The sequence below is a fragment of the Stomoxys calcitrans genome, unplaced genomic scaffold (assembly GCF_963082655.1).
Source record: "Stomoxys calcitrans unplaced genomic scaffold, idStoCalc2.1 SCAFFOLD_77, whole genome shotgun sequence".
Lineage (NCBI taxonomy): Eukaryota > Metazoa > Arthropoda > Insecta > Diptera > Muscidae > Stomoxys > Stomoxys calcitrans.
Genome location: NW_026739310.1, coordinates 92227 through 99057, shown reverse-complemented (window position 1 = coordinate 99057; position 6831 = coordinate 92227). Strand labels below are relative to the sequence as shown.

General features: G+C 38.3%; 1 long non-coding RNA gene across 1 annotated transcript; it reads left to right on the top strand.

The window, feature by feature from the left end:
- The first annotated feature begins 645 nt into the window (after positions 1–645).
- Positions 646–1161, top strand: LOC131998433 (uncharacterized). Its single transcript, XR_009398696.1, has 2 exons — positions 646–677; positions 752–1161. It is a non-coding gene; the product is annotated as an uncharacterized LOC131998433 (long non-coding RNA).
- The last annotated feature ends 5670 nt before the right edge of the window (positions 1162–6831 follow it).

Here is a 6831-nt window from a genome sequence, read left to right as displayed (position 1 = left end):
CATGACTCGGGAACTTGGTGTTCTCTGTTCCCACACTTTGCCCGCCCAACCTTGACCCTTTTGTCCCAAAACAACATATCTCCAAGGGCCCCGTATCCACGAACACTCACCTCATTTGTAACCTACAACCTCATATTCCTCTCTCACAGAAAAACACTTAGCAATTCATATTATACTAGACAATCAAACATAAAATATTTATTTTTATTATTAATGGACTTAATCCTAAACGTTAAACATATTTAAAGAAGACGCTTACGGAAATCTTAACACCTGCTGTTATTCTTAACGTGAGACACTAATTTCGACTACCAATCACATACGAAAAGGGGGTTTGCTTTAATTGCCAAATCTGACTAATTTGCTGATATTTACTCCTTCCTAAACGAGCTCGGTTAGTTGGTTTTAATGGACCTCATCATTTAGTCCATACATGAAATCTAAACCACTATCATTCTTCCCTTCGTATACTTTGATAACCTTACCTCACTCACTCAATTCCTGGCGTTAAAAAATCCTCACAATTAAATAGAAAAATTAACTTGAACTTACAACTAGCACATTAACTACAAACAATCACAACTTAAGATAACGACATAAATAATTTAGGTATTTTTTTTTTTTTGTCTTTAGATTAAAAATCGCACTTCATCTAATATTTTATGCATTACTTTATGGTAGATATGTATTTAATAATTATTTTACCTTATAGCCATATACTTATAGGTTATTTAATTTCGTCTCATTCTAGGTAATAAAAATCGCCGTTTCATCACCACATATTAGAATGCTCCCTTGGCACTTCGGTTTCTAACACGATACGGCTGGTTTCACCACAGTATTAGCAATTTCGGACTGTATTTTGGCATCAACAATTCATGGCATTAAACTTAGCAATTTTGGCATCAATGGTTATGGCATAAAACATTAACCGACTTCCCCCCAGGCCAATACTTGGAGGAGCCAGTATTTTCTTCGCCTTGGTTGTGGTTAGCTTTGAACTTGGCGATATCTTTAAGGAACAACAAAGAGAAAAAACATTCACACACATGCCTAACATTTAAGCGTTAGTTATAATAACTAACATTGTTTTGCACGCACAAAATACATATGTATAAGCAACACACAATCAATAAAATAAACGTTCTGTTTACAATTTAACTATATTTTAAACTTTCCACTTTTTCCGTACGGCAATGAACACTGTTTTTGTCTGGTGGGTATTAAAGAAAACGGTTTCTTGACGAAATTAAAAGGTTATTAAAATAGTCATCTTCCGCCGTTATGCCTTTTATAGGGCCGCTACCCGTGCGCGTCCCCCAACATTCATTCGCTCTCATTCCGCCTCTCACCCGCAGCATTCTCTCCTTCAGCGTTGTACTACCCTAGGGAAAATCACGCTACGTGTCCGCACTAACTTGACCGAGACCAAGTTGGTAACACTGCCTATAACTACATGTGAGCCGGCCTTTCAATGTATCCGGTTTGCTCACTTTTCATTTGCCGGCAGCCACACACAACACCTAATTAAAAAGGCTGCTGGTTTCCAACAGTCATTTAAAAAAAAAAACCAAGTCCCATGCAACAGCATATTATCGTCGACGATACCTCATCTGAATCTTAAAACTGAATGACCTTCTCAAAGAAATTTGGAATTTTAGTTCAATATATGTATCTTAAATGTTACCAATTTTTATTTCTTGAGTTTACTATAACATGCTCAGAAGTAAGCATAATTGTATAACTGTTAATTGCCACAGAAAAAAGTCTGTCATTACACAAAAGCACATGCATTGGGAAAAAGTACAGCTAATAGACAGGGTTGTCGAGCGTGTTTAATGTGATAATTGTATCATAGATGCGTTTTCGCAATTAATACGATTTAAATACAACATATGGTTGAAAAGTCTTCTTACCAAAGACGAAACGTGGTTGGTGTGTGTTGCTATCTTTGGGTTTCCTTTTCCATTTGCAATCTCCGATTATTGAGCTCGTCTCGAAAGAGAAACATACAAAAATGTAATTTATACTCTGTAAAAATAATTTCGTAGTTGTAATGAAATTATTGAACTCGAAGCGACCATAGGAAGTTCATTTTAACTAGTGTTGAGGTTCAACATTTTTTGAGTGTAGCAGACGACATGGGAGTGGAGCAATGACAACGCAGGACATGTTGAGGTTTTTGATAAAAACGCATTTTCCACATGATATGATTAATTGTAAGACAACCACTACGGCTATGAGACAAGGCGAAGAGAAATAGTTAAAGGATAGGAATAGGCCACTGCCATATAAACCAATCTGGGATCTTGACTTCTTGAGCCGCTAGAGAGCACAATTCTTATCCGATTTGGCTGAAATTTGTGTTTCGTTATGACATTCAACAACTCTGCTACGAATAGTTCAAATCGGTCCATAACCTGATATAGCTGCCATATAAACCGATCTGGGGTCTTGACTTCTTGAACCTCCACAGGGAGCAATTATTATTCGACTTATGTAGCTGAAATTTTGCATGAGGTGTTTCGTTAGGGCATTCAACAACTGTTCTAAGAATAGTTCAAATCGGTCCATAACCTGATATAGCTGCCATATAAACCGATTTGGGATCTTGAGCCTCTAAAAAGCGCAACAATTATCCGATTTGGCTGAAATTTTGTACAACGGCTTCTACTATGGCCTCAAATGTTCAATATTCTTTTTCTTTTATCCTTTGTTTGCTTAAAAAGAGATACCGTGGATAGAGCTCGACAAATGTGATCCATGGTGTAGGGTATATAAGATTCGGCCCGGCCGAACTTAGCACGCTTTTACTTGTTTTGACTTTAATTTATTCATCTCATCGAGGTGAATAAAATGTAAAAATTCATTGAATTTGATTTTGTAGGTCTTATGTATGAGTCCTATAATGTAAACGATGCAAAAAGTTATCTATTCTTCACACCCCGTGTCGCAGTCTTTGCCACTATTGGGTATATTAATGTCAAAATATGAAAATACAATATGCTTCAACAATTTTTTCAAATTTCATCAAAGTCGGAGCAATTTTTTGGGTATTATCGAATTTTGGCCACATTGTCCCATTTCCGCCCAAAGTGCCACGATAGGAAACCTGGAGGAGGTTTCCGGTCAGCCTGCCTTCCAATATACCGTCCTGCAGGTGGATATTAGGGCGATCACGGAATGAGTGAGGTGGTGTGGAGTTAAGCGAGGGCGTCGAGTGTGAAGATTTTTACAGACCGAAACTGGCCATCAGGACAATAAGAGTGTAAGAATAAGATTAACACCTTCTCTGTTACGATCCCCATGGTTTGGTTTACAGGCTATTGCGGAGTAAGGTGGAATGAATGTGCAGATTTGGCAGTGAAGGACAGAGGACTGCCGTCAATAAACTTGGTTAACTTGAAGCCTACTCGAACTCGGTAGGACGACGGAAATCCTATGGAGAAATCCGGATAATTACAATACGGGGCTATTACTGAAAGGAAGTAAGATGGAGGTCAATGTAGCTTTCGGTATTATATGTGGGAATGTTGGAAGAATGAAGAGACGTTGGAGCATTTCCTATGCCATTGCCCGGCTTTCGCGGCTAACAGACACCGGCACTTAGGTGAAGATGCAATACTAGACATTAACCAACTTAGGGGCGTGGTATGGAAAACGATTAGGGATTTGGAAAGAAGCAGGAAATTTCTGACTTTCTTTTTTGATAAAATACGAAGCGAAAATCCTATTTTGTTACAATCATTTGTTATTCGGACAGACACAATTCGGTGCAGGCCCATTTTTAGAAGATATTAAATTTGCAGGAACACAGCAACAGACCAAGATTTTCTTAATTCAATAGAAAACATCTTACAAAGACACAAATACATTTGTATGAATAGAAACAAGTAAAAAGGCATTAAGTTCGGCCGGGGCGAACATTGGATACCCACCACCTCAGGTATATATGTAAACCATCCTAATCCGGTGGAAAATGCATAATTTAGGCACCTTTAGCAGCTATATCAAAATATGGTCTGATTTGGACCAAATTAGGTCCGGACATTAAGTGGTGTAATAAATACAAATCACTGTCCAATTTTGGTTCAATATTGGTCTTTTTGGCAGTTATATCCAAATATGGACCGACCTAAACAACATAGAACACGGATGTCGAAAAGGCTAACATAAGTTACTATGTTAAATTTCGATAACGGATAATAATTGCACCCTTATGGGACCAAGACTTTAAATCGAGAGATCGGTCTATATGGCAGCTAGATCCAAATCTAAACCGATCTGGGCCAAATTAGGAAAGGATAATGAAGAGCTTAACACAACTCATTTGTCCCAATTTCAGCGAAATCCAACAATGAATGCGTCTTTTATTGGCCCAAGACATTTAAATAAATAGAGAGATCGGTATATATGGTAGCTATATACAAATTTGGATATCGAGCCGTCCTAACACAACTCACTGTCCCAAATTTCAGCAAAATCGGCTAATAGCTTTTATGGGCCTACGACATTAAATCGCTGATCGATCTATATTGGGACTATATCAAGATAGAGTCCAATATAGCCCATCTTCAAACTTAACCTGCCTATGAAAAAAAAAAGAATCTGTGCAACGTTTCAGCTCAATATCTCCATTTTTAGAGACTGTAGCATGCTTTCAACAGACAGACGGATGGGCGGAGGACATGGGTAAATCGTCATAGATTTCTACGACGATCAAGAATATATATACTTTACTAGCTGACCCGGGCCCGCTCCGCTAAGCCTTCTTTTACTTCATATGGAACAAAAGTTTCCTTGGAATATTTACTTTCGACAATTAAAGATCTTTTAGTGAAATACCATGCTACGAAAATAGTATATCGCTTGACTAACAGTTTAACAATATAAGTGCCTTTATCTGAATCCCATATGATCTTTATTTGGCTACGAATTTAAGTTTGGATGTCAGGTTTACTCCCAGATACATGGCCCTGAAAAAATATCAGCATCGTGCTCTTCTCTCAAATACCATTTATTTAAACCCCATATTGCCATTGGCTTAAAACGAGTTTACAGGATGAGGCATCCCCCAAACACATGGCCCCAAAATAGGTTATCAAATTCGTTTTCTAATCTCAAATACCTCCTATTTGAGCCACATATTGGCATGGTTGACTTTTTTTTCCTTTGGGGGTGTTTTGGGAAAGGGGTGATGCCCTAAATACATGGTGCTACGTTTGGATATCAAATTCGTATTCTACTCCCAAATACCTTTATTTGAGCCCCATATTGCGATGGTCACTAAAAAATTGCTGTTTGTGGGGTATTTTGGGTATCAATTCTTGTGAAAATGGGTATCAATTCTTGCTCTACCCCCCAATACCTTTCATTTAAGCTCCACATTGACATGATGGGTAAACCTTTTTAGGGGTGTTTTGGCGATTGGGGTGGTTCCCCAAACAGTAAATCCGGAAAATATATCAGCAACGTACTCTATTCTCATATATCTATATATCATTTATTTGAACCCCATATTGCCATTGCCCTCAAAATCGTTTTCTAATCTCATTAAAACTCCTTATTGCAAAAGTCAGCAAATATGTCCGGTTTGGGGTATTGGCCCTAAAAACTATGAATATTTAGTTTCACTCTCTTTAAGACCCAAATTGTCTTGGTGAGCAAATGCGTCCTATTTGGGGGTTGTTATGGTGGTGGGACATCCGATAGACAGTTGGCCCATAATGTTGATATCAGATACGTAGTCTACTCCCACATACTTTTAATTTGAGCCCCATATTTCCATAGTCGGCAAACATGGCCGGCTTGGGGAGTGTTTTGGGGGATGGGCGGTCACTCTGTGAGTTGGCCTTGAAAATATATATCCGGTTCGTTTCCACTTTAAAAACCCTCTTATTTGAGCCTCATATTGGAATAGTCAGAAAATACTTACTATTTGGGTGGTGTTGTGGGGGTGGCGTGGCCCCGCAGACGCTTTTCCCCAATATTGATATCAAATTCGTGCTTTACTCCCAAAGACCTTTCATTTGAGCCGCATATTGCTACGGTCGTAAATGTATCCCCTTTGGGGGATGTTTTTGGGGAAAGGCGGCCCGCCAAACACTTGGTCCCATATTTGGATACCAGATTCGTATTCTACATTCATATACCTTTTAGTACCAAATACCCCAGAAACGTTGTCCCACATTTGGATATCAGATTCGTATTCTACTCGCAAATACCTTTCATTTGAGTCCCATATTGCCATGGTCGGTAAATATGTCCGATTTGGGGGTGTTTTGGGGGTTGGGGTGCTCCCCCTAGCACTTGGTCCGACAATTGGATATCAGAAACGTTTTCTTATCCTAATTACTTGTACTATATGAGAGCAAACAAAATTTCGCTTAAATCGCACCACCCATCTCCGAGATCTGGCGTTTCTGACAATTAGGGTAAGAGGGAGGGTCCGCCCGCTCTTCAGATATCAAAAAATGTAGTACCCTATTTTCACCACGGGGTAATTATGCACCATCTGTGAAAATTTCAAGAAAATCGGTTCAGCCGTTTCTGAGTCTATAAGAAACACACAAACATACAAACAAATCTACAAACAAACACAAATTGATTTTTATATATAAGATAAGAAAGGGTCTGAAAAGAATATTTCTATGTGTTGCAGACGGAATGACAAAATGAATATATATCCATTCTTCGTTGGTGGGTATAAAAAAGCAATGAATTCGCAAAATATACTAACAGCGACAGCGGTGAATTTGGAGTGTTGTTAAATATTTCAAAATTCTATGCAAAGAATGGATGTAAGAATTTTAAACAAATTAAAAGGCGTTA